Source organism: Zea mays, chromosome 3 (genome assembly GCF_902167145.1).
Source record: "Zea mays cultivar B73 chromosome 3, Zm-B73-REFERENCE-NAM-5.0, whole genome shotgun sequence".
Classification (NCBI taxonomy): Eukaryota; Viridiplantae; Streptophyta; class Magnoliopsida; order Poales; family Poaceae; genus Zea; species Zea mays.
Genome location: NC_050098.1, coordinates 185,176,336 through 185,203,437, shown reverse-complemented (window position 1 = coordinate 185,203,437; position 27,102 = coordinate 185,176,336).

Genomic DNA, 27,102 nt, shown 5'->3' with positions numbered 1-27,102 from the left:
ACCGCGCCACCCGCCGAGCTTCGGCTCGGTCGGAGGGTAGCTCTCCTCGGTGGAGATATTGCAGGTACGAGGTCTGCCAGTTTTGATCAGGCGTGACCCCGCTTTGCTCCCCCTCGACGTGTAGCGCCTCGCCCTCGGGGGCCAAGGTTACCTCGGGTTGAGTCGAGGATGCCTCGGGCCGAGCCGAGGGTGCCTCGGGATGATCCGAGGATACCTTGGGCTGGGCCGAGGGTGCCTCGGGTTGAGCCTCGGGTGCCTCGGGCTGGGCCGAGGGCGCCTCGGGCGGGGCCGAGGGTGCCTCGGGCTCGGGCGCGTCGTCGATCTTGACAGAGGGTTGATGCAGATCCCGGGAGAAGACGTCCGGGGGAACCGTCGTTCGCCCCGAGGCCATTTTAGCCAGCTCGTCCGCAGTCTCGTTGTAGCGCCGAGCGATGTGGTTGAGCTCGAGCCCGTAGAACTTGTCTTCCAGGCGCCGAACCTCATCGCAGTAGGCCTCCATCTTCGGGTCGCGGCAGTGGGAGTTCTTCATGACTTGGTCGATGACGAGCTGCGCGTCACCGCGAGCGTCGAGGCGTCGGACCCCTTGCTCGATGGCGATCCGCAACCCGTTGACCAGAGCTTCGTACTCAGCCACATTGTTGGATGCCGGGAAATGGAGGCGTAGCACGTAGCGTAGGTGCTTCCCGAGAGGCGAGATGAAGAGTAGGCCTGCGCCGGCTCCTGTCTTCATCAGCGACCCGTCGAAGAACATGGTCCAGAGCTCCGGTTGGATCGAAGCCGTCGGTAGCTGGGTGTCGACCCATTCAGCTACGAAGTCCGCCAAGACCTGGGACTTGATGGCCTTCCGAGGAGCGAACGAGATCGTCTCGCCCATGATTTCCACCGCCCACTTTGCAATCCTACCCGAGGCCTCTCTGCACTGGATGATCTCCCCCAGGGGGAAGGATGACACCACAGTTACCGGATGAGACTCGAAGTAGTGTCGCAGCTTCCACCGCGTCAGGATCACCGCGTACAGCAGCTTCTGAACTTGTGGGTAGCGGATCTTGGTTTCGGTCAGCACCTCGCTGACGAAGTAGACTGGCCTCTGAACGGGCAACGCATGCCCCTCTTCTTGCCTCTCGACCACAATCGCGGCGCTAACCACCTGAGTGGTCGCGGCGACGTAGACCAGGAGGGCTTCTCCGGCAGCTGGGGGCACCAAGATAGGCGCCTTTGTGAGGAGCGCCTTCAGGTTCCCAAGGGCTTCCTCGGCCTCAGGGGTCCAAGTGAAGCACTCGGCCTTCCTCAAGAGGCGGTACAGAGGTAGACCTCTTTCGCCGAGGCGTGAGATGAAGCGGCTCAGAGCCGCGAGGCATCCCATGACCCTCTGTACGCCTTTCAAGTCCTTGATGGGCCCCATGCTGGTGATAGCTGCGATCTTCTCTGGGTTGGCTTCGATGCCCCGCTCGGAGACGATGAACCCTAAGAGCATGCCTTGGGGTACTCCGAAAACACACTTTTCGGGATTGAGCTTGACGCCTTTCGCCTTGAGACATCGGAATGTCGTTTCAAGGTCGGAAAGGAGGTCGGAGGCTTTCCTCGTCTTGACTACGATGTCATCGACATAGGCCTCGACCGTGCGGCCAATGTGTTCGCGGAACACATGGTTCATGCACCGCTGGTACGTCGCGCCCGCATTCCTCAAGCCGAACGGCATGGTGACATAGCAGTACATGCCGAAGGGTGTGATGAAAGAAGTCGCGAGCTGATCGGACTCTTTCATCCTGATTTGATGATACCCTGAGTAGGCATCGAGGAAAGACAGGGTTTCGCACCCAGTAGTGGAATCCATAATTTGGTCGATGTGAGGCAGAGGGTAGGGAACCTTCGGACATGCTTTGTTGAGACCAGTGTAGTCTACACACATCCGCCATTTCCCCCCTTTCTTTCTCACAAGCACAGGGTTGGCAAGCCATTCGGGATGGAATACCTCTTTGATGAACCCTGCCGCCATTAGCTTGTGGATCTCCTCGCCTATGGCTCTGCGCTTCTCCTCGTCGAATCGGCGCAGTGGCTACTTGACGGGTCGGGCTCCGGCTCGGATGTCCAGCGAGTGCTCGGCGACATCCCTCGGTATGCCGGGCATATCTGAGGGACTCCACGCGAAGACGTCGGCGTTCGCGCGGAGAAAGTCGACGAGCACTGCTTCCTATTTGGGATCGAGCCCGGAGCCGATCCGGATCTGCTTGGAGGCGTCGCCGCTGGGGTCAAGGGGGACGGACTTAACCATCTCCGCTGGCTCAAAGTTGCCGGCATGACGCTTCACGTCTGGCACCTCCTTAGAGAGGCTCTCCAGGTCGGCGATGAGGGCCTCGGACTCAGCGAGGGCCTCGGCGTACTCCACGCACTCCACGTCGCATTCGAACGCGTGTTTGTACGTGGGGCCGATGGTGATGACCCCGTTGGGGCCCGGCATCTTGAGCTTCAGGTAGGTGTAGTTGGGGACGGCCATGAACTTCGCGTAGCATGGCCTCCCCAGTACCGCGTGGTAGGTTCCTCGGAACCTGACCACCTCGAACGTCAGGGTCTCCCTTCGGAAGTTGGAGGGTGTTCCGAAGCAGACGGGAAGGTCGAGCTGTCCGAGGGGTTGGACGCGCTTCCCGGGAATGATCCCATGGAAGGGCGCAGCGCCTGCCCGGACAGAGGACAGATCGACACGCAGGAGCCCGAGGGTCTCGGCGTAGATGATGTTGAGGTTGCTGCCTCCGTCCATGAGGACCTTGGTGAGCCTGACGTCGCCGATGATGGGGTCGACAACGAGCGGGTATTTCCCCGGGCTCGGCACATGGTCGGGGTGATCGTCTCGGTCGAAGGTGATGGGCTTGTCGGACCAGTCCAGATAGACTGGCGCCGCCACCTTCACCGAGCAGACCTCCCGGCGCTCTTGCTTGCGGTGCCGAGCCGAGGCGTTCGCCGCTTGATCACCATAGATCATGAAGCAGTCACGGACCTCGGGGAACTCTCCTGCCTGGTGATCTTCCTTCTTGTCGTCGTCACGAGCCTTGCCATCCTCCGCGGGTGGCCCGACCCTGTGGAAGTGGCGCCGAAGCATGACGCACTCCTCAAGGGTGTGCCTGACGGGTCCCTGGTGATAGAGGCACGGCTCCTTGAGCATCTTGTCGAAGAGGTTGGCACCTCTGGGGGGCTTTCGAGGGTTCTTGTACTCGGCGGCGGCGACAAGGCCCGCGTCGGCGGCGTCGCGTTTCGCTTGCGACTTCTTCTTGCCCTTCTTCTTGGCGTCGCGCTGAGTTGACGCCTCGGGAGTATCTTCCGATGGGCGGCCCTGGGGCTGCTTGTCCTTTCGGAAGATAGCCTCGACCGCCTCCTTGCCGGAGGCGAACTTGGTGGCGATGTCCATCAGCTCGCTCGCCCTGGTGGGGGTCTTGCGACCCAGCTTGCTCACCAGGTTGCGGCAGGTGGTGCCAGCGAGGAACGCGCCGATGACATCCGAGTCGGTGATGTTGGGCAGCTCGGTGCGCTGCTTCGAGAATCGCCGGATGTAGTCTCGGAGAGACTCTCCTGGCTGCTGTCGGCAGCTTCGGAGGTCCCAGGAATTCCCGGGGCGCACGTATGTGCCCTGGAAATTGCCGGCGAAAGCTTGGACTAGGTCGTCCCAGTTGGAGATCTGCCCCGGAGGCAGGTGCTCCAACCAGGCGCAAGCGGTGTCGGAGAGGAACAGGGGGAGGTTGCGGATGATGAGGTTGTCATCGTCCGTTCCACCCAGTTGGCAGGCCAGACGGTAGTCCGCGAGCCACAGTTCCGGTCTCGTCTCCCCGAGTACTTTGTGATAGTAGCCAGGGGTCGGAACCGGGTCGGGAACGACGCCCGTCGGATGGCTCGGCTGAAGGCTTGCGGGCCAGGTGGTTTGGGCGAGGGACTCCGATCCTCCCCACTGTCGTAGCGTCCCCCACGCCTGGGGTGGTAGCCTCGGCGCACCCTCTCATCGAGGTGGGCCCGACGGTCGCGGTGATGGTGCTCGTTGCCGAGGCGACCCGGGGCCACAGGCGCGGTGTTGCGCGTGCGCCCGGTGTAGACCGAGGCTTCCCGCATGAATCGGGAAGTCGCGGCATGAGGTTCCGAGGGGTACCCCTACCTTAGGGAGGTAGAGCTCTCGGCCCGTCGGGCCACGACGCCTTCCAGGAGATTCTTGAGCTCTCCCTGGATTCGCCGCCCCTCGGTGGTTGATGGCTCCGGCATCGCGCGAAGAAGCATTGCTGCTGCCACCAGGTTCTGGCCGACCCCACTGGATGCGGGTGGCGGCCTGACCCTGACGTCGTCGGTGATGCGGTGCTGGAAGCCCTGGGGTAGATGACGTATTTCCCCGGCCGGAGGTTGGCCCGCCCATGCCTGCCCGACGTCCCGACGGATCGGCTCAAGTGCTCCTGCTCCCTCGTCGAGCCTGGCCTGCACCCCGCGGATTTGCTCGAGCTGTGGGTCATGACCCCCCGCCTGAACGGGGACCACAGCTAGCTCCCGTGGGATGTCAACGCGAGGCACCGGCCTAGGGAGGTCACCGTCCTCCGGCATGCCGAGATGGTTGCCTTCGGGGGGGACCCCCTAGATCGACGTGGAAGTATTCGCGACTTGGGCCACAGTCCTCGTCGCCGAGGCTACGGCTACCGTCGAAACAGTCGGAAAGGCAGTAGTCGCATGCGGTCATGAAGTGCCGCATGGCACTGGGGTTGCCAAGTCCAGAGAAATCCCAACAGATGCTGGGCTCGTCGTCTTCCTCGGACCCAAAGGGCCCGTAGGTCGAGACGTCCGTCAGCCGGTCTCAAGGTGACCGCATATGAATCTCCAGAGGGTTTGGACTCGCCTCAATAAGAGCGCCCGCCAAAGCGGGGCCGCTAGGCGGGTCGAGGTTGAATCCGAAAGACGTGGGATGGGAATCGGTCGGTACCTTTTGGTCGACAGGCGGCGATGAGGTCGCGTCGGGGACTGACTGCTCCGTCGTCTCAGGTACGAGGGTGATGTCCAGCAAGCTTTTCGCGAGCGTGCTGGCGTCGTCCGCTTGCTCGGGATTGGCGTGTCGCGGGGAGACGGCGCTCGCCTTCGTCTCAAACGCGAGGTCGACGCCCGGTGCGCCCCCCGTTGGGGTGCTGGGGCCGTCGACTCGCTCGACAGCCGAAGAGGCGCTGTCTCCTGCTTGGCCTTGGTTGCCCCGCCTCCTCCTCCGTCGGCGGGGGAGAGGACGGGGTGAGCTCGAAGGTTGTTCTTCCACCATGCGGGGAAGACGTCGCCGATTCCGCCGCCGGCGGGCGGGTTGTCGGCCGCCACTGTCGTTGTCGCACGGTGGTGTAAGGAGTATCATGTCGTAGCTGCCGTCGAGGGACATGAACTCAAGACTCCCGAAACGGAGCACCGTCCCGGGTTGGAGAGGTTGCTGGAGACTGCCCATCTGGAGCTTGACGGGAAGCTGTTCGTCAACACGCAGCAGGCCCCTACCTGGCGCGCCAACTGTCGGCGTTCCGAGACCGGGGGGTCCCTGAGCCGACGAGTGAATGTCGCCGCGTGCCCCAGCCCAGATGGGTCGAGCGCGAGGGTGAGCGCGAAGGAGGGAGAGCGAGGCGGCCGGAGACCGGCGTGAGAGAGGTGGGAATCCCGCGGCCTTCGTGTTCGTCCCGCGCCCAGGTCGGGTGCGCTTGCAGTAGGGGTTACAAGCGTCCACGCGGGAGAGGGAGCGAGCGGCCTCCAGCGAGCGCCTGTTCTCATCCTCGTCCCCGCGCGGCCAACCTTCTCTAAGAGGGCCCTGGTCCTTCCTTTTATAGGCGTAAGGAGAGGATCCAGGTGTACAATGGGGGTGTAGCAGAGTGCTACGTGTCTAGCGGAGGAGAGCTAGCGCCCTAAGTACGCCGTTGTGGCAGCCGGAGAGATTTTGGCACCCAGCTGGTGTGATGTCGTGGCCGTCGGAGGAGCGATGGAGCCTGGCGGAGGGACAGCTGTCGGAGCGGTTGAATCCTTGCTGACGTCCTCTTGCTTCCGTAAGGGGGCTGAGAGCCGCCGTCGTCACAGAGTATGCAGGGCGCCATCATTGCCTATCTGGCGGGGCGAGCTAGATGGGACGCCGGTCTTGTTCCCTGCGGCCCGAGTCAGCTCGGGGTAGGGTAATGATGGCGCCTCCTGTTGACGTGGCTGGTCTACGCCCTAGGTTGGGCGATGTGGAAGCTCCTTCGAAGCCGAGGTCGAGTCTGTATTCCGTGGCCGAGGTCGGGTCCAAGCCCCAGGTTCGGGTGAGGCGGAGATCGCCGGCTGGTGTCGGGGCGGAGTCCGAGCCCTGGGGTCGGGCGAAGCGGAGTTCGTCGTCTTCTGGGGCCGAGCCCAAGTCCGAGCCCTGGGTCGGGCGAGGCGGAGATCGTCGTCTTCTGGGACTTAGCCCGAGTCCGAGCCCTGGGTCGGGCGGAGTTCGCCGTCTTCCGGGACTTAGCCCGAGTCCGAGCCCTGGGGTCGGGCGGAGTTCGCCGTCTTCCGGGACTTAGCCCGAGTCCGAGCCCTGGGTCGGGCGAAGCGGAGCTTCCTATGGTGCCTTCGGCAGGGCCTGACTGCCTGTCAGTCTTACTCTGTCAAGTGGCACCGCAGTCGGAGTGGCGCAGGCGGCGCTGTCCTTCTGTCAGGCCGGTCAGTGGAGCGGCGAAGTGACGGCGGTCACTTCGGCTCTGCCGGCTGGGGGGCGTGCGTCAGGATAAAGGTGTCAGGCCGCCTTTGCATTAAATGCTCCTGCGATTTGGTCGGTCGGTGCGGCGATTTGGTCAGGGTTGCTTCTTGGCGAAGGCAGGGCCTCGGGCGAGCCGGAAACATGTTCGCCGCTGAAGGGGGGCCTCGAGCGAGACGGAAATCCTCCGGGGTCGGCTGCCCTTGTCCGAGGCTAGGCTCGGGTGAGGCGTGATCGAGTCACTTGACTGGACTGATCCCTGACTTAATCGCATCCATCAGGCCTTTGCAGCTTTGTGCTGATGGGGGTTACCAGCTGAAAATTAGGAGCCTTGAGGGTACCCCTAATTATGGTTCCCGACAATGGTTTTATCTAGATCTTCTCCTGAACAGTCATACTACTAATCTTGACAAGCATGGCCGATAAATACCAGGATGGATCCCTCCCCAATTGGTCGCTCTCTCAAAGTCTCAAGAGCTAACTCCGTGTGGGCTCCACAACCTGCCGCGTCGTTGCCGCGATAGTGCTGGCTCCACGGGAAAGGTTGGCCGCAACCAGCGACAATGCCAACAAGGGGCTAAATAACAAGGATTTATGATTGATGCTAGAGTTAAATAGTACGTAATGATTTAGGGTTGAAATTAAAATTTAGGTTTTAGTACAAAAATGAATATCCTCTCTCGCTTTTCAGAAAAAGACGGGAAACCAAATGTTCGAACACAAGGAAGTAGTTTTCCACACTCTATCAGAGATTGCTATATTTACGTACCTACAGAAACCAATACCCTCCTACGAAATGGCTACGCGCAAATGCCTTTATAGTTGTAGTAGGGGTGGATAACGAGCCAGGTCGGCTCGGCACGTCCGAGTTCGAGCTAGCTCCTTAAGCTAACGAGCCAGCTCGGCTCGGCTTGTTAAGGTAACGTGCCACAGAGTCAGTTCGGCTCGGCTTGTTTACAAGCTCGAGCTGACTCGTTTAGCTCGCGAGCCAGAGCAGGAAAAAAATAATATATACAAAATAATTATTTTTAGTTAATTTTAAACTAATTTAACAATAGAAAATAGAAAATAGTAATTATACTCATAGTTTCACAAACCACTTCAATGTAACACCAAATTAGCACAATTCATCACTCATTAATTCATAATTTACATATATGTTCATCAGTTTAATCCATAATTATATTTGCATAGACCAAATTAATACATAGACATAATTCATTAATCATTAGTTTAATTTCTAGGCTATAGACACCTCACATATATATAACATGTTCATCAATTATTCTGTAAATGATATGCATATAGTTTTGTTTTGCTGGAATATGGTAGCTCGTTTAGCTCGCGAGCTGGCTCGTTAACGAACCGAGCTAGGATGTCAGCTCAGCTCGTGAAAAAATTCAAACGAGCCGATCCGAGCCGAGCCGAGCTGACCATGAACCGAGCGAGCCAGCGAGCCACGAGCATTTCGTCCAGCCCTACTTTGTAGTATGGATGAAAACGGGACGGAAAAATCTCGTACCGTCCCATTCCAAATACCGGTTTTGTCGGTGTTTCGAGACCGGGGGGTCCCTGAGCCGACGAGTGAAGTGTCGCCGCGTGCCCCAGCCCAGATGGGTCGACGCGAGGCCGAGCGCGAAGGGGGGAAAGTGAGGTGGCCGGAGATGGGCGAGAGAGAGGTGGAAATCCCGCGGCCTTCGTGTTCGTCCCGCGCCCAGGTCGGGTGCGCTTGCAGAAGGGGGTTACAAGCGTCCACACGGGGGAGGGAGCGAGCGGCCTCACGCGAGCACCTGTCTCGTCCTCGTCCCCGCGCGACCAACCCTCTCTAAGAGGGCCCTGGTCCTTCCTTTTATAGGCGTAAGGAGAGGATCCAAGTGTACAATGGGGGGTGTAGCAGAGTGCTACGTGTCTAGCGGAGGAGAGCTAGCGCCCTAAGTACACGCCATCGTGGCGGCCAGAGAGATTTTGGCGCCCGGTTTGTGTGATGTCGTGGCCATCGGAGGAGCGCTGGAGCCTGGCGGAGGGACAGTTGTCGGGGCCGTCGAGTCCTTGCTGACGTCCTCTTGCTTCCGTAAGGGGCCGAGTGCCGCCATCGTCAGGGAGCGTGCGGGGCGCCATCATCGCCTATCTGGCGGAGCGAGCCAGATGGGACGCCGGTCTTGTTCCCCGTAGCCTGAGTCAGCTTGGAGTAGGGTAATGATGGCGCCTCCTGTTGACGTGGCCGGTCCGCGCCCTAGGTTGGGCGATGTGGAGGCTCCTCCGAGGTCGAGGTCGAGTCCGTCTTCCGTGGCCGAGGCCGAGTCCGAGCCCCTAGGTCGGGCGAGGCGGAGGCCGTTGGCTGAGGCCAGTGCGGAATTTGAGTCCTGAGGTCGGGCGAAGCGGAGTTCGTCGTCTTCTGGGGCTGAGCCCAAGTCCGAGCCCTGGGTCGGGCGGAGCGGAGTTCGCCGTCTTCCGGGGCTTAGCCCGAGTCCGTGCCCTGGGTCGGGCGGAGCGGAGTTCGCCGTCTTTCAGGGCTTAGCCCGAGTCCGAGCCCTGGGTCGGGCGGAGCGGAGTTCGTCGTCTTCCGGGGCTTAGCCCGAGTCCGAGCCCTGGGTCGGGCGGAGCGGAGTTCGCCGTCTTCCGGGGCTTAGCCCGAGTCCGAGCCCTGGGTCGGGCGGAGCGGAGTTCGCCGTCTTCCGGGGCTTAGCCCGAGTCCGAGCCCTGGGTCGGGCGGAGCGGAGTTCGCCGTCTTCTGGGGCTTAGCCCGAGTCCGAGCCCTGGGTCGAGCGGAGCGGAGCTTCCTATGGTGCGTGCGGCCGGGCCTGACTGCCTGTCAGCCTCACTCTGTCAAGTGGCACCACAGTCGGAGTGGCGCAGGCGGCGCTGTCTTTCTGTCAGACCGGTCAGTGGAGCGGCGAAGTGACGGCGGTCACTTCGGCTCTGTCGGCTGAGGGGCGCGCGTCAGGATAAAGGTGTCAGGCCACCTTTGCATTAAATGCTCCTGCGATTTGGTCGGTCGGTGTGGCGATTTGGTCAGGGTTGCTTCTTGGCGAAGACAGGGCCTCGGGAGAGCCGGAAATATGTTCGCCGCTGGAGGGGGGCCTCGGGCGAGGCGGAGATCCTCCGGGGTCGACTGCCTTTGTCCGAGGCTAGGCTCGGGCGAGGCGTGATCGGGTCCCTCGAATGGACTGATCCCTGACTTATTCGCACCCATCAGGCCTTTGCAGCTTTATGCTGATGGGGGTTACCAGCTGAGAATTAGGAGCCTTGAGGGTACCCCTAATTATGGTCCCCGACAGTAGCCCCCGAGCCTCGAAGGGAGTGTTAGCACTCGCTTGGAGGCATTTGTCGCACTTTTTTGCAAGGGGACCAGCCTTTCTCGGTTGCATTTTGTTCCGGCGGGTGCGCGTGAGCGCACCCGCCGGGTGTAGCCCCCGAGGCCTCGGAGGAGTGGTTTGACTCCTCCGAGGTCTTAATGCCTCGCGCAATGCTTCGGCTGGTCTGGTCGTTCCCTCATGCGAGCTGGTCGTAGCCTGGGTGTACGGTCGGGTCCCAAGATCTCGGGCTGGTATGTTGACGCTGTCAACGGTTTGGCCGGAGCCAGGTTTGCGAGAGCAGCCCTCGAGCCTCTGCACAGGGCGAGAGGGCGATCAGGGACAGACTCGACTTTTTTACATACGCCCCTGCGTCGCCTTTCCGCAAGGAGGAGGGGGGAGAGCGCCATGTTGCCCTCGGTGGGCGCCGAACATGGTGTCTCCGGTGAGCTGCAGGCGGGTGATCCGAGCGGACGTTCGTGCCCCATTCGTTAGGGGTCGGCTAGAGGCCCAGAGGCGCGCCCAAAAGTATCTGCGGGTGATCTGCCGGACCCGGTCCCCTGGCGACGGGGTCCGAGGGCTCGATGCCTCCCTCTGATGGGATTCCGTTACAAGATCGTTCCCGCTGGTCTCAGAAATGTCCTAGGGTACCTCGGGAGCGCAGCCCGAGCCTTGGTTATGTATCGAACGTACCCATGGTCATCCCTCGCTCTGTGTCTGAGGCGGCTGTGAACCCTTCGGGGGCCAGCCTTCGAACCCCTGATCAGTAGTGGGCGCGGAGCCCGAGTAGCCTGAGGTGGTCGTTGAACCCTTCCGAGGGGCCGGCCTTCGAACCTCTGACCAGTAGTGGGTGTGGAGCCCACGTGCTCTGAGGCGGCTGTTGAACCCTTCCGAGGGGCCAGCCTTCGAACCTCTGATTAGTAGGGAGGCTCGGAGCCTGGTTCCTTCACGGGGAAGGATCCCTTTCGGGGTATCCCCCTTTCCTGGTCCCTGTTGCAAGAGAGAGAAAGAGGAAAAAAGGAAAAGGATACGAAATCGAACGACACGGCGTACCTTTTTTGACGCGGTCATTATGGCGAAGGCGAAGCGTCGCTCGCTTCTCCTGCCAGAGGCGCCGCCTGTCCTGCCTCGGAGTTAATGTGACGGGGCGAGTGGTTCACGGGGCAGCCGTTGCGCGTGCGCGAGCCGTTCGAGGAACGGAGCACGGGCGCGTTGTCTTCACGCCGTGAGAGAGGGTTCTCTCGCTGCCCCCGGATGGGACGTAAGCTTGGCTGACGACGTGACCGCTGCTGCTGCCCGCCTACCATCGCCATTACTGCCGGCCCGTTTTTGGCCGCATTGACCGTCGTGCCAGGCTAGCGCCGCTGGGTCGTGCGCTGGGTCGCCTCGAGTCACGGTATTGGTTCCGCAGTCGAGGAGGCGGGGGGTGGCGCAAGTGGCGGTGCAGTTGCATGCACGAAGCATTCGGCGCGCCGATTGCATGACGCGTGGGCCTGGGCCTCCATGCTAGGCGTGTTGGGAGTCGGAGAAGCGTGCCCACTTGGCGCGGTTGCATGCCGCCTGCATGGCTGCCCGCCCTTTCGCCCGCTGGTCTGGGCAAAAGTGGAGAGTCGCTTGTAACCGCTGGGCCGGTTGCACGCACTGCGCGCGGCGGTTTGGCTTCTTCTGCTCTGGGTCGGCTTGCATGACGTGTGGGACCCATCCCCCGCGCCATAGGGGGAGGACCTTGGAGCGTGTTGGAGAAGACTCAGACCACGACGGCTGGGGACGCAAGTAGGGAGAGTCGCCTTTAAAAGGAGGGTGACCCTCTTGGAAGGCGACCGTGTCTTTGCGCTCCCTTATGCATCGTGTCTTTCTACCTTCCAAGCCCCCGGATGGGGGATATCCGTCGTCTTTCTGCTTCATCGTTGGAGGAACGCAACTCCGCGGGAGTTGGTACCTTTCAGCCGTCGTTCGGCTTCAAGGATTTTCATCATGCAGCCTGGTCGCACCCCTCCGCCGGCGGTCACCCAGGATGGTGACCTCCAGTTCGATGGCGGGGGAGAGCGAACCGGGCCGCGGCCTCTGCCCCTCCCTCAGCCTCAAGGATTTTCATCACCAGGGCTGGGGAGGGGAGTGTGCCGAGTTGGGGTCGGCCCCTGCGCGTGCGGTGGCCCGCTCCTTCCCTCAGTGATCGGGGGGAAGGGCGGGAGTCGTTTGTGGCGCTGGCAGCTGCAGCGTGCCCGACTCTCTGAGCCGAGCGGCTTCAGAGCCGCTCCCGGTGCCGCCTTTCGCCACGGCAGCTGGAAGAGGTTCTGTCGCTGACGAGCTTGCCGGCGCCACCCGCGGACCGACCTCCGACTCTACGGCCTTCTGCCCGTCCTTGCCTCACGAGTTTGGGCACGGGCGGGGGCCTCCTGGCAGCAGCATCCGCCCTGAGGTCATCGCTGCTGCTGTTCGGCCCCCCGGAGCAGAAGTCTTTGTCGTCGCCGTTGCTGGGGCGGGCGACGGCGAGCCGATCGTCGGTCTTCTGTTGCTCCGCAGGCCCCCCTAGTCGCATGGGGTTGTTCGTACCTGCGGAGGTGGAACCGGAGTTCCGTTTGTAATGGCATTTCGAATGCCAGTGTTTTTGTTCATTGTGGCTGTCGAGGCCTGAACATATATGTAATTTCGGCACAGAGCCGTGTTGTTTCCTCACTTTCGAGCACTAAGACTCGCCTGTTGGTTGTCTGAACCGCTTCACCAAGCGTGAGTCGCCCCGTGTAAAGGTGACGAGTGAGGTATCCGTATCCCGGAGGCGTAGGAGTCCCTCGGCTCGGTCAGCCTTGTTGTCCGAGGCTTCCCTTGCTTAGTTAGAGGAACCCCTCGGCCGCTCTTCGATGAGCCGAGGCCAGGGGTAGCGGTGTCAGCGCGAACAGAGGCAGAGTTGGCTCGGAAAGAAGGCCTGGTCGACCGGAGCCTGGCCGGGTCGTCCGTTAGTGGGACCGACGCCGGAATTGATCTGCCGAGGCCTCGGGCCGGGCTGATGTCCTTGGGGGACAGCTAGCCGAGGCCCCGGGGTGACCGGCCGAGCCGCCTGCTCGGGCCGGATTCTTGGAGAAGACCCTGGCGGCGATGGCCCGGGCTTGGTGATGACGTTGTCCTTCAGAGCGGAGACCCTTGGGCCGCGTCGCCGTCTGAGGCTAGGTCGGACCTCGCCGAAGGTGTTGTCGACGCCGAGGGTGCTGCTGCTCCCTTTTAGCCGTCAAGATCCGAGCCTACAGGATCGGATTATCTTGTAGCGTGTGTTTTCTGCGGCTGCCGAGGCCGAAACACACCCTCGCCGTATTGTAAAGCCGCGTCTCCTTTCCTCTTGTTTCGAGTATCTGGACTTTTTTGTCGGTAACAGAACTGTTTGTGCGAGCGAGAGTTGCTTCTCACGGAAGGTGATGAGTGAGGTATCCGTATCCCGGAGGCGTAGGAGTCCCTCGGCTCGGTCGGCCTTGCCGCTTACGCGCACTCTTACCCGTCCATGGGGTTCTGTCACCGACGCAGTCGAGAAGGCTCAAAGAATCGATCCGGCAGAAGAGCTTCCGAACGTGAAGATTTGTTCGGTCCGCGGAACCACTTATCCGAACGTGAGTTACTTATGGCAGAAGGTGATGAGTGAGGTATCCGTATCCCGGAGGCGTAGGAGTCCCTCGGCTCAGTCAGCCTTGGCTGCTTACGTGTACTCCATCGTTTTCAGGATCCACTTTCGAAGTAGTCGAAAAGCACGAAAGACATTCTGGCAGAAAAGATCTTTTTTTCGAGGAAAATTTCGACGCAGAGGGGGTTCCCCCCTTTTAGCCCCCGAGGGAGGGTCGGGCTTTGCCGAGGCAAGGCTGACCCTTCCTTGATGACTAAACTTTGCGTGAGAGCGAGGTATATGAACAACTTGAAAACATCTTAAGGGTAGAAGCGACGTAGCTGTTGGATGTTCCAAGCGTTGCTGTAGACCTCGCCTTGACTGTTGGCCAGCTTGTACGTTCCGGGTTTTAGAACTTTGGCGATGACGAACGGCCCCTCCCAGGGGGGCGTGAGCTTGTGTCGACCTCGGGCGTCTTGTCGCAGCTGAAGCACCAGGTCGCCCACCTGGAGGTCTCGGGACCGGACCCCTCGGGCGTGGTAGCGTCGCATGGACTGCTGGTACCGCGCCGAGTGTAGTAAGGCCTTGTCCCGAGCCTCTTCCAGCTGGTCCAGCGAGTCTTCTCGACTAGCTTGGTTGCTTTGGTCGGCATAGGCCCTTGTCCTCGGGGAACCGTATTCCAGGTCTGTGGGCAAGATGGCCTCGGCCCCATAGACTAGAAAGAACGGCGTGAAGCCCGTGGCTCGGCTCGGTGTCGTCCTCAGGCTTGAAAGGGAAATGTGCCCTTGGGCCATTTCTAAGTATTTTGGTGATTTAGTGTCCAACACAAGTGCCTAAGTATAAAATGGTGGACAAAGTACAAATCAAGGATAAAGGTATGTTTCTCAGACTTAGTACATTGTTTTAGAGACTAATGTATTGTGTCTAAGTGGTGGAAACAGGAAAACTCCAATTGGAAATGCCTTGGCTCGAGCAGCCAAGACTTTGCTCAGTCTGGAGCACCGGACTGTCCGGTGGTGCACCGGACAGTGTCCGGTGCGCCAGGCTGGCTCTGGCAAACAGGCTGCTCTCGGGACTTCGACGGCGGTGTACGGCTATAATTCACCGGACTGTCCGGTGGTGCACCGGACTGTCCGGTGGGCCGTTCACAGGCGAACTCGTCGCTCTCGGGAATTTATTGGCGACGTACGACTATAATTCACCGGATTGTCCGGTGTGCACCGGACTGTCCGGTGAGCCAACGGTCGGCCGGGCCAACGGTCGGCCGCGCGATCTACGTGGGACACATGGCCGAGCCAACGGCTAGAAGGAGGCACCGGACTGTCCGGTGTGCACCAGACATGTCCGGTGCACCAACGGCTCTCTGGCTGCTAACGGTCGACTGCACCATTTAAGGAAAGAAATCAGGCACCGGACAGTGTCCGGTGTGCACCGGACTGTCCGGTGCGCCAGTCAACAGAAGGCAAGATCAGCCTTCCTAGATTGCTCTCAACGGCTCCTAGCTGCCTTGGGGCTATAAAAGGGACCCCTAGGCGCATGGAGGAGCACACCAAGCATTCCTACAACATTCTTAAGCACCAAGACATCGATTCCGCGCCTTTGATTCTTTGCGATAGCAATTAGAGCTCTAGTTGAGTGGTGAACTCATTGAGTTGTGTTGTGAGCTCTCATTGCGACTTGTGTGCGTGGTGTTGCTATGATTTCTTGTCTTGAGTGCGTTGCTAATCCCTCCCTTGCTCCGTGCTTCTTTGTGAACTTCAAGTGTAAGGGCGAGAGGCTCCAATTTGTGGAGATTCCTCGCAAACGGGATTGAGTAAAGCAAACAAAACACCATGGTATTCAAGTGGGTCTTTGGACCGCTTGAGAGGGGTTGATTGCAACCCTCGTCCGTTGGGACGCCACAACGTGGAGTAGGCAAGCGTTGGTCTTGGCCGAACCACGGGATAACCACCGTGCCATCTCTGTGATTGATTTCTTGTGGTTATTGTGTTTTGTCTCCTCTCTAGCCACTTGGCATTTACTGTGCTAACGCTTAACCAAGTTTTTGTGGCTTAAGTTCTCAAGTTTTACAGGATCACCTATTCACCCCCCCCCTCTAGGTGCTCTCAATTGGTATCGGAGCCAGGTTCTCTTCACAAAGGGACTAACCGCCCGAAGAGATGGATCCTAAGGGGAAGGGTATCATGATCAACGATAAAGAGAAGGAATCCTTCGTCAACGAGTCGAAGGACGACAAGCCTACCGACTCCGGCTCGGGTCATAGACGGAAAGAAGGGAAGAAGAAGAAGACGAGACGCATCAAGGAGATCGTCTACTACGACGACAGCGATGAGTCTACTTCTTCCCAAAAGGACGACGACCACAATGACTACGAGAGAAGGAAACCGGTCAATTCAAACTTTTCTTTTGATTACTCTCGTATTCCTCAAAGTACAAATGCTCATTTATTATCTATTCCACTTGGTAAACCTCCTCATTTTGATGGAGAGGACTACGGATTTTGGAGCCACAAAATGCGTAGTCACTTGTTCTCTCTCCATCCTAGTATATGGGAGATTGTAGAGAGTGGAATGCACTTTGATAGTACGGATAGTCCCATGTTCATTAATGAGCAAATTCATAAGAATGCACAAGCTACTACTGTTCTTATAGCTTCATTGTGCAGGGATGAATACCACAAAGTGAGCGGCTTGGATAACGCCAAGCAAATATGGGACACCCTCAAGATTTCTCATGAGGGGAACGACGTCACCTTGCTCACCAAGATGGAGTTGGTGGAAGGCGAGCTTGGACGATTCGCGATGATAAGGGGCGAGGAGCCAACACAAACATACAACCGGCTCAAGACCCTTATCAACAAAATAAGGAGCTACGGAAGCACGCGATGGACGGACCACGACGTCGTCCGACTGATGCTAAGGTCCTTTACCGTTCTTGATCCTCACTTGGTGAATAATATTCGTGAGAATCCCAGGTACACCAAAATGTCGCCCGAAGAAGTCCTTGGAAATTCGTAAGCGGGCGAATGATGATCAAGGAGGCGAGGTATGTGGACGATGCATTGAATGGTCCTGTTGGGGACTTGTTCTCAAATGCTATGAATTAAGAACAAGGCAACATAAAGTGTTAAATGTTAAATGTCCTTCATCCAACGAGGCATTATTCCTTTGGGGATTAATGGACCTTGGACGAAGGTTGAGGACAATACGATTACGAAGATTAAATCTTCGTAATTGTAGTTCAATAGATTGTATAAAATAACATAAAGTATAGAGTATCAAAGGTAAACGAATCATAAACGAATCACATTGCATTTACTCAGTATATTTAATTATTGAATACAGTTATACCTCTGCCTTGGCAAAGATTGGTTTCCGAATGATGCGATTGCAGATACAGGAATGCGTGAACAGTAAAGGAATACTGTTCACTATTTATAGGCACAGGGCGCAGCCTGTGAAAGATTACAAGTATGTCCCTTATGAAAGTTTACAACATTGACTCAGACCTTTATGGACTAAAAGGTCATTCTATCTTTAAGTCGGTTTGTGATACCGAAGCTTCATGAAGAGGGACCTTCGGCCATCTTACACAAACAGCTTCAGCCGAAGGTCGCTTCTTCCTAGAAGACCTTCGGCGACGAAGCATAGGCCCAACAGGTCCAATCAACGAGCCTCAACCCCTTGCTCAAAAGGCAACAAGGAGCAAGGAGGCGTTACCCAGCAAGGTAGCACAAATTGAGGCGGCCGGACTTAATGATGAAGAGATGGCCCTCATCATCAAGAGATTCAAGACGGCGCTTAAGAGTCGCAAGGGACAGCCAAGCAAGACCAAAGCCAAGGGGAAGCGCTCATGCTTCAAATGCGGTAAGATTGGTCATTTTATTGCTAACTGTCCCGACAATGATAGTGATCAGGATCAAGGGAACAAGAGGGAGAAGAAGAAAAACTATAAGAAGGCAAAGGGCGAGGCACATCTTGGCAAGGAGTGGGATTCAGATTGCTCCTCGTCCGACTCCGACAATGAAGGACTCGCCGCCACTGCCTTCAACAAGTCATCCCTCTTCCCCAACGAGCGTCACACATGCCTTATGGCAAGGGAGAAGAAGGTATGTACTCGAAACTCTACCTATGCTTCTTCAAGTGAGGACGAATCTAGTGATGAGGATGAAATAGATTATTCATGTTTATTTAAGGGCCTAGATAGAACCAAGGTAGATAAAATTAATGAATTAATTGATGCCTTGAATGATAAGAATAGGCTTCTAGAAAAACAAGAGGACTTGTTGTATGAAGAACATGATAAATTTGTAGAAGCACAAAAATCTCATACCTTAGAAGTTAAGAGAAATGAAATGCTTTCTAGTGAATTATCTTCTTGCCATGAGACGATTTCTAGCTTAAGGAGCATTAATGATAATTTGAATGCTAAATTAGAAATAGCTAGTAAATCAACAACTTGTGTAGAAAATGTTGTTATTTGCAATAGATGTAAAGATTTCGATATTGATGCTTGTAGTGAACACATAGCTTCGATTGCAAAGTTAAATGATGAACTGGCTAGTCTTAATGCCCAACTTAAGGCTAGCAAAAGTGATTTCGATAAACTAAAATTTGCTAGGGATGCCTACACGATTGGTAGACACCCCTCAATTAAGGATGGGCTTGGCTTCAAGAGGGAAGCCAAGAACTTAACAAGCCATAAGGCTCCCATCTCCGCCAAGGAGAAAGGGAAGGCCCCTATGGCATGTAGTACTAAAAAGAACCATGCTTTTATGTACAATGATAGAAGACAATCTCATAGGAGTTGTAATGTTTTTGATTCACATGCCTATGATTCTTATGATATGTTTGCCCCCAGTTCTTCCTATATGCATGGTAGAGATATGCCTAGGAAGAATATTCATCATGTGCCTAGAAAGAATAGTGTTCATGTTCCTAGGAAAGTTATGAATGGACCCTCTACAATTTATCATGCTTTAAATGCTTCCTTTGCTATTTGTAGAAAGGATAGGAAGATAGTTGCTAAGAAATTAGGGGCAAAATGCAAGGGTGATAAAACTTGCATTTGGGTCCCTAAGGAAATTGTGACTAACCTTGTAGGACCCAACAAGAGTTGGGTACCTAAGACCCAAGCCTAAATTTGCCTTGCAGGTTTATGCATCCGGGGGTTCAAGCTGGATTATCGACAGCGGATGCACAAACCATATGACGGGGGAGAAGAAGATGTTCACCTCCTACGTCAAGAATAAGGATTCCCAAGATTCAATCATATTCGGTGATGGGAACCAAGGCAAGGTGAAAGGTTTAGGCAAGATTGCAATATCTAATGAGCACTCTATCTCTAATGTGTTTTTAGTCGAGTCTCTTGGTTGTAATTTACTATCTGTTAGTCAATTATGTAATATGGGATATAATTGTCTATTTACAAATGTAGATGTGTCTGTCTTTAGAAGATGTGATGGTTCACTAGCTTTTAAGGGTGTACTAGACGGCAAACTTTATTTGGTTGATTTTGCAAAAGAGGAGGCCGGTCTAGATGCATGCTTAATTGCTAAGACTAGCATGGGCTGGTTGTGGCATCGCCGCTTAGCACATGTGGGGATGAAGAACCTTCACAAGCTTCTAAAGGGAGAACACGTGATAGGTCTAACCAATGTACATTTCGAAAAAGATAGACCTTGTGCAGCTTGTCAAGCAGGTAAACAGGTGGGAGGAGCACATCACAGCAAGAATGTGATGACCACTTCAAGACCTCTGGAGCTGCTGCATATGGACCTCTTCGGACCCGTCGCCTATCTGAGCATAGGAGGAAGTAAGTATGGTCTAGTTATTGTTAATGACTTTTCCCGCTTCACTTGGGTGTTCTTTTTGCAGGATAAGTCTGAAACCCAAGGGACCCTCAAGCGCTTCCTCAGGAGAGCTCAAAATGAGTTTGAGCTCAAGGTAAAGAAGATAAGAAGCGACAACGGGTCCGAATTCAAGAATCTTCAAGTGGAGGAGTTCCTTGAGGAGGAGGGGATCAAGCACGAGTTCTCCGCTCCCTACACACCTCAGCAAAATGGTGTGGTAGAGAGGAAGAACAGGACGCTCATAGATATGGTGAGGACTATGCTTGGAGAGTTCAAGACCCCCGAGTGCTTTTGGTCGGAAGCCGTGAACATGGCTTGCCACACCATCAACAGGGTCTACCTTCACCGCCTCCTCAAGAAGACTTCATATGAGCTGCTAATTGGTAACAAACCCAATGTATCGTACTTTCGTGTATTTGGGAGTAAATGCTACATTCTAGTGAAGAAGGGTAGGAATTCCAAATTTGCTCCCAAAGCTGTAGAAGGGTTTTTATTAGGTTATGATTCAAATACAAAGGCGTATAGGGTCTTCAACAAATCATCGGGTTTGGTTGAAGTCTCTAGCGACGTTGTATTTGATGAGACTGATGGCTCTCCAAGAGAGCAAGTTGTTGATCTTGATGATGTAGATGAAGAAGACGTTCCAACGGCCGCGATACGCACCATGGCGATTGGAGATGTACGGCCTCAGGAACAATTGGAGCAAGATCAACCGTCTTCCTCAACTATGGTGCATCCCCCAACCCAAGATGACGAACAGGTACCTCAAGTGGAGGCGCATGATCAAGGGGGAGCACAGGATGATCAAGTTGAAGAGGAAGAAGCACCTCTGGCACCTCAAACCCAAGTTCGAGCGACGATCCAAAGGGATCATCCCGTCGACCAAATTTTGGGTGATATTAGCAAGGGAGTAACTACTCGTTCAAGATTAGTTAATTTTTGTGAGCATTACTCTTTTGTCTCTTCTATTGAGCCTTTCAGGGTAGAAGAGGCCTTGCTAGATCCGGACTGGATGTTGGCCATGCAGGAGGAACTCAACAACTTCAAGCGCAATGAAGTTTGGACGCTGGTGCCTCGTCCCAAGCAAAATGTTGTGGGAACCAAGTGGGTGTTCCGCAACAAACAGGACGAGCACGAGGTGGTGACAAGGAACAAGGCTCGACTTGTGGCAAAAGGCTATGCCCAAGTCGCAGGTTTGAACTTTGAGGAGACGTTTGCTCCTGTGGCTAGGCTAGAATCAATTCGTATTTTGCTAGCATATGCCGCTCACCATTCTTTCAGGTTGTACCAAATGGATGTAAAGAGCGCTTTCCTCAACGGGCCAATCAAGGAGGAGGTGTACGTAGAGCAACCCCCTGGCTTCAAAGATGAACGGTACCCCGACCACGTGTGTAAGCTCTCTAAGGCGCTCTATGGACTTAAGCAAGCCCCAAGAGCATGGTATGAATGCCTTAGAGACTTTTTAATTGCTAATGCTTTCAAGGTCGGGAAAGCCGATCCAACTCTTTTTACTAAGACTTGCAATGGTGATCTTTTTGTGTGCCAAATTTATGTCGATGACATAATATTTGGTTCTACTAATCAAAAGTCTTGTGAAGAGTTTAGCAGGGTGATGACGCAGAAATTCGAGATGTCGATGATGGGCGAGTTGAACTACTTCCTTGGGTTCCAAGTGAAGCAACTCAAGGACGGCACTTTCATCTCCCAAACGAAGTACACACAAGATTTGCTAAAGCGGTTTGGGATGAAGGACGCCAAGCCCGCCAAAACGCCGATGGGAACCGACGGACACACCGACCTCAACAAAGGTGGTAAGTCCGTTGATCAAAAAGCATACCGGTCTATGATAGGGTCTTTACTTTATTTGTGTGCTAGTAGACCGGATATTATGCTTAGCGTATGCATGTGTGCTCGATTTCAATCCGATCCTAAGGAATGTCACTTAGTGGCTGTGAAGCGAATTTTGAGATATTTAGTCGCTACGCCTTGCTTCGGGATCTGGTATCCAAAGGGGTCTAACTTTGACTTGATTGGGTACTCAGATTCTGACTATGCTGGATGTAAGGTCGATAGGAAGAGTACATCGGGGACGTGCCAATTCTTAGGAAGGTCCCTGGTGTCATGGAATTCTAAGAAACAAACTTCTGTTGCCCTATCCACCGCTGAGGCCGAGTACGTTGCCGCAGGACAGTGTTGTGCGCAACTACTTTGGATGAGGCAAACCCTCCGGGACTTTGGCTACAATCTGAGCAAAGTCCCACTCCTATGTGACAATGAGAGTGCTATCCGCATAGCGGAAAATCCTGTTGAGCACAGCCGCACAAAGCACATTGACATCCGGCATCACTTTTTGAGTTTCCACCAGCAAAAGGGAGATATCGAAGCGTTTCACGTTAGCACCGAGAACCAGCTAGCCGATATCTTCACTAAGCCTTTAGATGAAAAGACCTTTTGCAGGCTGCGTAGTGAGCTAAATGTCCTAGATTCGCGGAACTTGGATTGAATTGTAGCATACATGTGTTTATGCCTTTGATCATGTTCATTCTGTATTTTGTTGCTTATTGTGGTGCTCAAGTTGTACAAACACTCCCTGGACCTCACAAGTCCTTTTTGCAAGTGATGCACATATTTAGGGGGAGTTGTGCTACAACTTGACCCTTTGAGACTAACCATATTCTTGAGTTTGGTTGTTTTAGTCTCAAAGGAGGATTGAAAGGGAAAAGGTGGACTTGGACCATGCAAGACTTCCACTGCACTCCGATGAAAAGAGTAACTTTTCCAAGTTCATCTTTATACTCTTATTGCCTTTGTACTCTTATTTGAAGATTTTGGTGAGGCAATGGGGTTAAAGGGCCAAGATTGATCTCGTTTTGGGCTTGATGCCAAAGGGGGAGAAAATAAAGGCCAAAGCAATAGATGGATCAGCTACCACTTGAGAAATTTTGAAAATAGTAGATTAGAGCTTTTGGTTTGTCAAAACTCTTTTATTGTCTCTTATGTCAAAAGTTGGCCTCTTGTGGGGAGAAGTGTTGATTATGGGAAAAAGGGGGAGTTTTTGAAATCCTTGATCAAATTTCTTTGGAAAACCTCTCTTTATGTCTCTACAAGTGGATTTGACTTAGAGATAGGAATTTGAGTTTGATTTGCAAAAACAAACCAAGTGGTGGCATAGAGTGATCCATATATGTCAAATTGAATCAAAACAATATTGAGTTCTTAGTTGAATTGATTTTGTACTTGTTCTACTTGCTTTATGTTGTGTTGGCATAAATCACCAAAAAGGGGGAGATTGAAAGGGAAATGTGCCCTTGGGCCATTTCTAAGTATTTTGGTGATTTAGTGTCCAACACAAGTGCCTAAGTATAAAATGGTGGACAAAGTACAAATCAAGGATAAAGGTATGTTTCTCAGACTTAGTACATTGTTTTAGAGACTAATGTATTGTGTCTAAGTGCTGGAAACAGGAAAAATCCAATTGGAAATGCCTTGGCTCGAGCAACCAAGACTTTGCTCAGTCTGGAGCACCGGACTGTCCGGTGGTGCACCGGACAGTGTCCGGTGCGCCAGGCTGGCTCTGGCAAACAGGCTGCTCTCGGGACTTCGACGGCGGTGTACGGCTATAATTCACCGGACTGTCCGGTGGTGCACCGGACTATCCGGTGGGCCGTTCACAGGCGAACTCGTCGCTCTCGGGAATTTATCGGCGACGTACGGCTATAATTCACCGGACTGTCTGGTGTGCACCGGACTGTCCGGTGAGCCAACGGTCGGCCACACGATCTGCGCGGGACACGTGGCCGAGCCAACGGCTAGAAGGAGGCACCGGACTGTCCGGTGTGCACCGGACATGTCCGGTGCGCCAACGGCTCTCTGGCTGCCAACGGTCGACTGCGCCATTTAAGGAAAGAAATCAGGCACCGGACAGTGTCCGGTGTGCACCGTACTGTCCGGTGCGCCAGTCGACAGAAGGCAAGATCAGCCTTCCTAGATTGCTCTCAACGGCTCCTAGCTGCCTTGGGGCTATAAAAGGGACCCCTAGGCGCATGGAGGAGCACACCAAGCATTCCTACAACATTCCTAAGCACCAAGACATCGATTCCGCGCCTTTGATTCTTTGCGATAGCAATTAGAGCTCTAGTTGAGTGGTGAACTCATTGAGTTGTGTTGTGAGCTCTCATTGCGACTTGTGTGCATGGTGTTGCTGTGATTTCTTGTCTTGAGTGTGTTGCTAATCCCTCCCTTGCTCCGTGCTTCTTTGTGAACTTCAAGTGTAAGGGCGAGAGGCTCCAATTTGTGGAGATTCCTCGCAAACGGGATTGAGTAAAGCAAACAAAACACTGTGGTATTCAAGTGGGTCTTTGGACCGCTTGAGAGGGGTTGATTGCAACCCTCGTCCGTTGGGACGCCACAACGTGGAGTAGGCAAGCGTTGGTCTTGGCCGAACCACGGGATAACCACCGTGCCATCTCTGTGATTGATTTCTTATGGTTATTGTGTTTTGTCTCCTCTCTAGCCACTTGGCATTTACTGTGCTAACGCTTAACCAAGTTTTTGTGGCTTAAGTTCTCAAGTTTTACAGGATCACCTATTCACCCCCCCCCCCTCTAGGTGCTCTCAAGGCTCCAGACCACCGAGGGAAGTTCCTTCATCCATCGCTTGCCGAACTTGTTGAGGTCGTTGTAAATCCGAGGCTTGAGTCCTCGTAGAATCATGTCGTTGGCACGCTCTACTTGCCCATTCGTCATTAGATGAGCCACGACGGCCCAGTCCACCCGGATGTGGTGATCCTCGCAGAAGTCCAGGAACTTTCTGCCGGTGAACTGGGTGCCGTTGTCGGTGATGATGGAGTTCGGGACCCCGAAACGATGGATGGCGTTGGTGAAGAACGCCACCGCCTGCTCGGACCTGATGCTGTTCAGGGGTCGGACCTTGATCCACATGGAAAATTTGTCGATGGCGACCAACAGGTGCGTGTAGCCCCCGGGTGCCTTCTGCAAGGGGCCGACGAGGTCCAGACCCCACACAGCAAAAGGCCATGTGATGGGTATCGTCTGTAGAGCCTGAGCGGGCAGGTGGGTCTGCCTTGCATAGAACTGACACCCTTCGCAGGCGCGGACAATTCTAGTGGCGTCGGCCACCGCCGTTGGCCAGTAAAAACCTTGTCGGAAAGCATTTCCGACAAGGGCTCGAGGTGCTGCGTGGTGGCCGCAAGCCCCCGAGTGTATTTCTCGGAGGAGTTCCTGACCTTCGGTGGTGGAGATGCATCGCTGGAGGATGCCTGAAGGGCTGCGGTGGTAGAGCTCCTTCCCTTCTCCCAGCAAGACGAACGACTTGGCGCGCCGCGCCAACCGCCGAGCTTCGGCTCGGTCGAGGGGTAGCTCACCTCGGTGGAGATATTGCAGGTACGGGGTCTGCCAGTTTTGATCGGGCGTGACCCCACTTTGCTCCCCCTCGACGTGCAACGTCTCGCCCTCGGGGGCCGAGGGTACCTCGGACCGAACCGAGGGTGCCTCGGGCCGAGCCGAGGGTGCCTCGGACTGTGCCGAGGGTACCTCGGGCTGGACCGAGGGTGCCTCAGGCTCGGGCGCGTCGTCGATCTTGATGGAGGGTTGATGCAGATCTCGGGAGAAGACGTCTGGGGGAACCGTTGTTCGCCCCGAGGCTATTTTAGCCAGCTCGTCCACAGTCTCGTTGTAGCGTCGAGCGATGTGGTTGAGCTCGAGCCCGTAGAACTTGTCTTCCAAGCGCCGAACCTCATCGCAGTAGGCCTCCATCTTCGGGTCGCGGCAGTGGGAGTTCTTCATGACTTGATCGATGACGAGCTGCGAGTCACCGCGAGCGTCGAGGCGTCGGACCCCTAGCTCGATGGCAATCCGCAACCCGTTGACCAGAGCCTCGTACTCAGCTACATTGTTGGACGCCGGGAAGTGGAGGCGTAGCACGTAGCGTAGGTGCTTCCCGAGGGGCGAGATGAAGAGTAGGCCTGCGCCGGCTCCTGTCTTCATCAGCGACCCATCGAAGAACATGGTCCAGAGCTCCGGTTGGATCGGAGCTGTTGGTAGCTGGGTGTCGACCCATTCAGCCACGAAGTCCGCCAAGACCTGGGATTTGATGGCCTTCCGAGGGGCGAACGAGATTGTTTCGCCCATGATTTCCACCGCCCACTTTGCAATCCTACCCGAGGCCTCTCGGCAATGGATGATCTCCCCCAGGGGGAAGGATGACACCACAGTTACCGGATGAGACTCGAAGTAGTGTTGCAACTTCCGCCGTGTCAGGATTACCGCGTACAGCAGCTTCTGAACTTGTGGGTAGCGGATCTTGGTTTCGGACAGTACCTCGCTGACGAAGTAGACTAGCCTCTGGACGGGCAATGCATGCCCCTCTTCTTGCCTCTCGACCACAATCGCGGCGCTAACCACCTGAGTGGTCGCGGCGACGTAGACCAAGAGGGCTTCTCCAGCAGCTGGGGCACCAAGATAGGCGCCTTCGTGAGGAGCGCCTTCAGGTTCCCGAGGGCTTCCTCGGCCTCAAGGGTCCAAGTGAAGCACTCGGCCTTCCTTAAGAGGCGGTACAGAGGTAGACCTCTTTCGCCGAGGCGTGAGATTAAGCGGCTCAAAGCCGCGAGACATCCCATGACCCTCTGTACGCCTTTCAAGTCCTTGATGGGCCCCATGCTAGTGATGGCTGCGATCTTCTCCAGGTTGGCTTCGATGCCCCGCTCGGAGACGATGAACCCCAAGAGCATGCCTCGGGGCACCCCGAAGACACACTTTTCGGGATTGAGCTTGACGCCTTTCGCCTTGAGACATCAGAATGTCACTTCAAGGTCGGAAAGGAGGTCGGAGGCTTTCCTCGTCTTGACTACGATGTCATCGACGTAGGCCTCGACCGTGCGGCCAATGTGTTCGCCGAACACATGGTTCATGCACCGCTGGTACGTCGCGCCCGCATTCCTCAAGCCGAACGACATGGTGACATAGCAGTACATGCCGAAGGGTGTGATGAAAGAGGTCGCGAGCTGGTCAGACTCTTTCATCCTGATTTGGTGATACTCTGAGTAGGCATCGAGGAAAGACAGGGTTTCAGACCCAGCGGTGGAATCCACGATTTGATCGATGCGAGGCAGAGGGTAGGGAACCTTCGGACATGCTTTATTTAGACCAGTGTAGTCTACACACATACGCCATTTCCCCCCCTTTATTTCTCACAAGCACAGGGTTGGCAAGCCATTCGGGATGGAATACCTCTTTGATGAACCCTGCCGCCATTAGCTTGTGGATCTCCTCGCCTATGGCTCTGCGCTTCTCCTCGTCGAATCGGCGCAGAGGCTGCTTGACGGGTCGGGCTCCGGCTCGGATGTCCAGCGAGTGCTCGGCGACATCCCTCGGTATGCCGGGCATGTCCGAGGGACTCCACGCGAAGACGTCGGCGTTCGCGCGGAGGAAGTCGACGAGCACTGCTTCCTATTTGGGATCGAGCCCGGAGCCGATCCGGACTTGCTTGGAGGCGTCGCTGCTGGGGTCGAGGGGGACAGACTTAACCGTCTCCGCTGGCTTGAAGTTGCCGGCATGACGCTTCACGTCTGGCACCTCCTTAGAGAGGCTCTCCAGGTCGGCGATGAGGGCCTCGGACTCAGCGAGGGCCTCGGCGTACTCCACGCACTCCACGTCGCATTCGA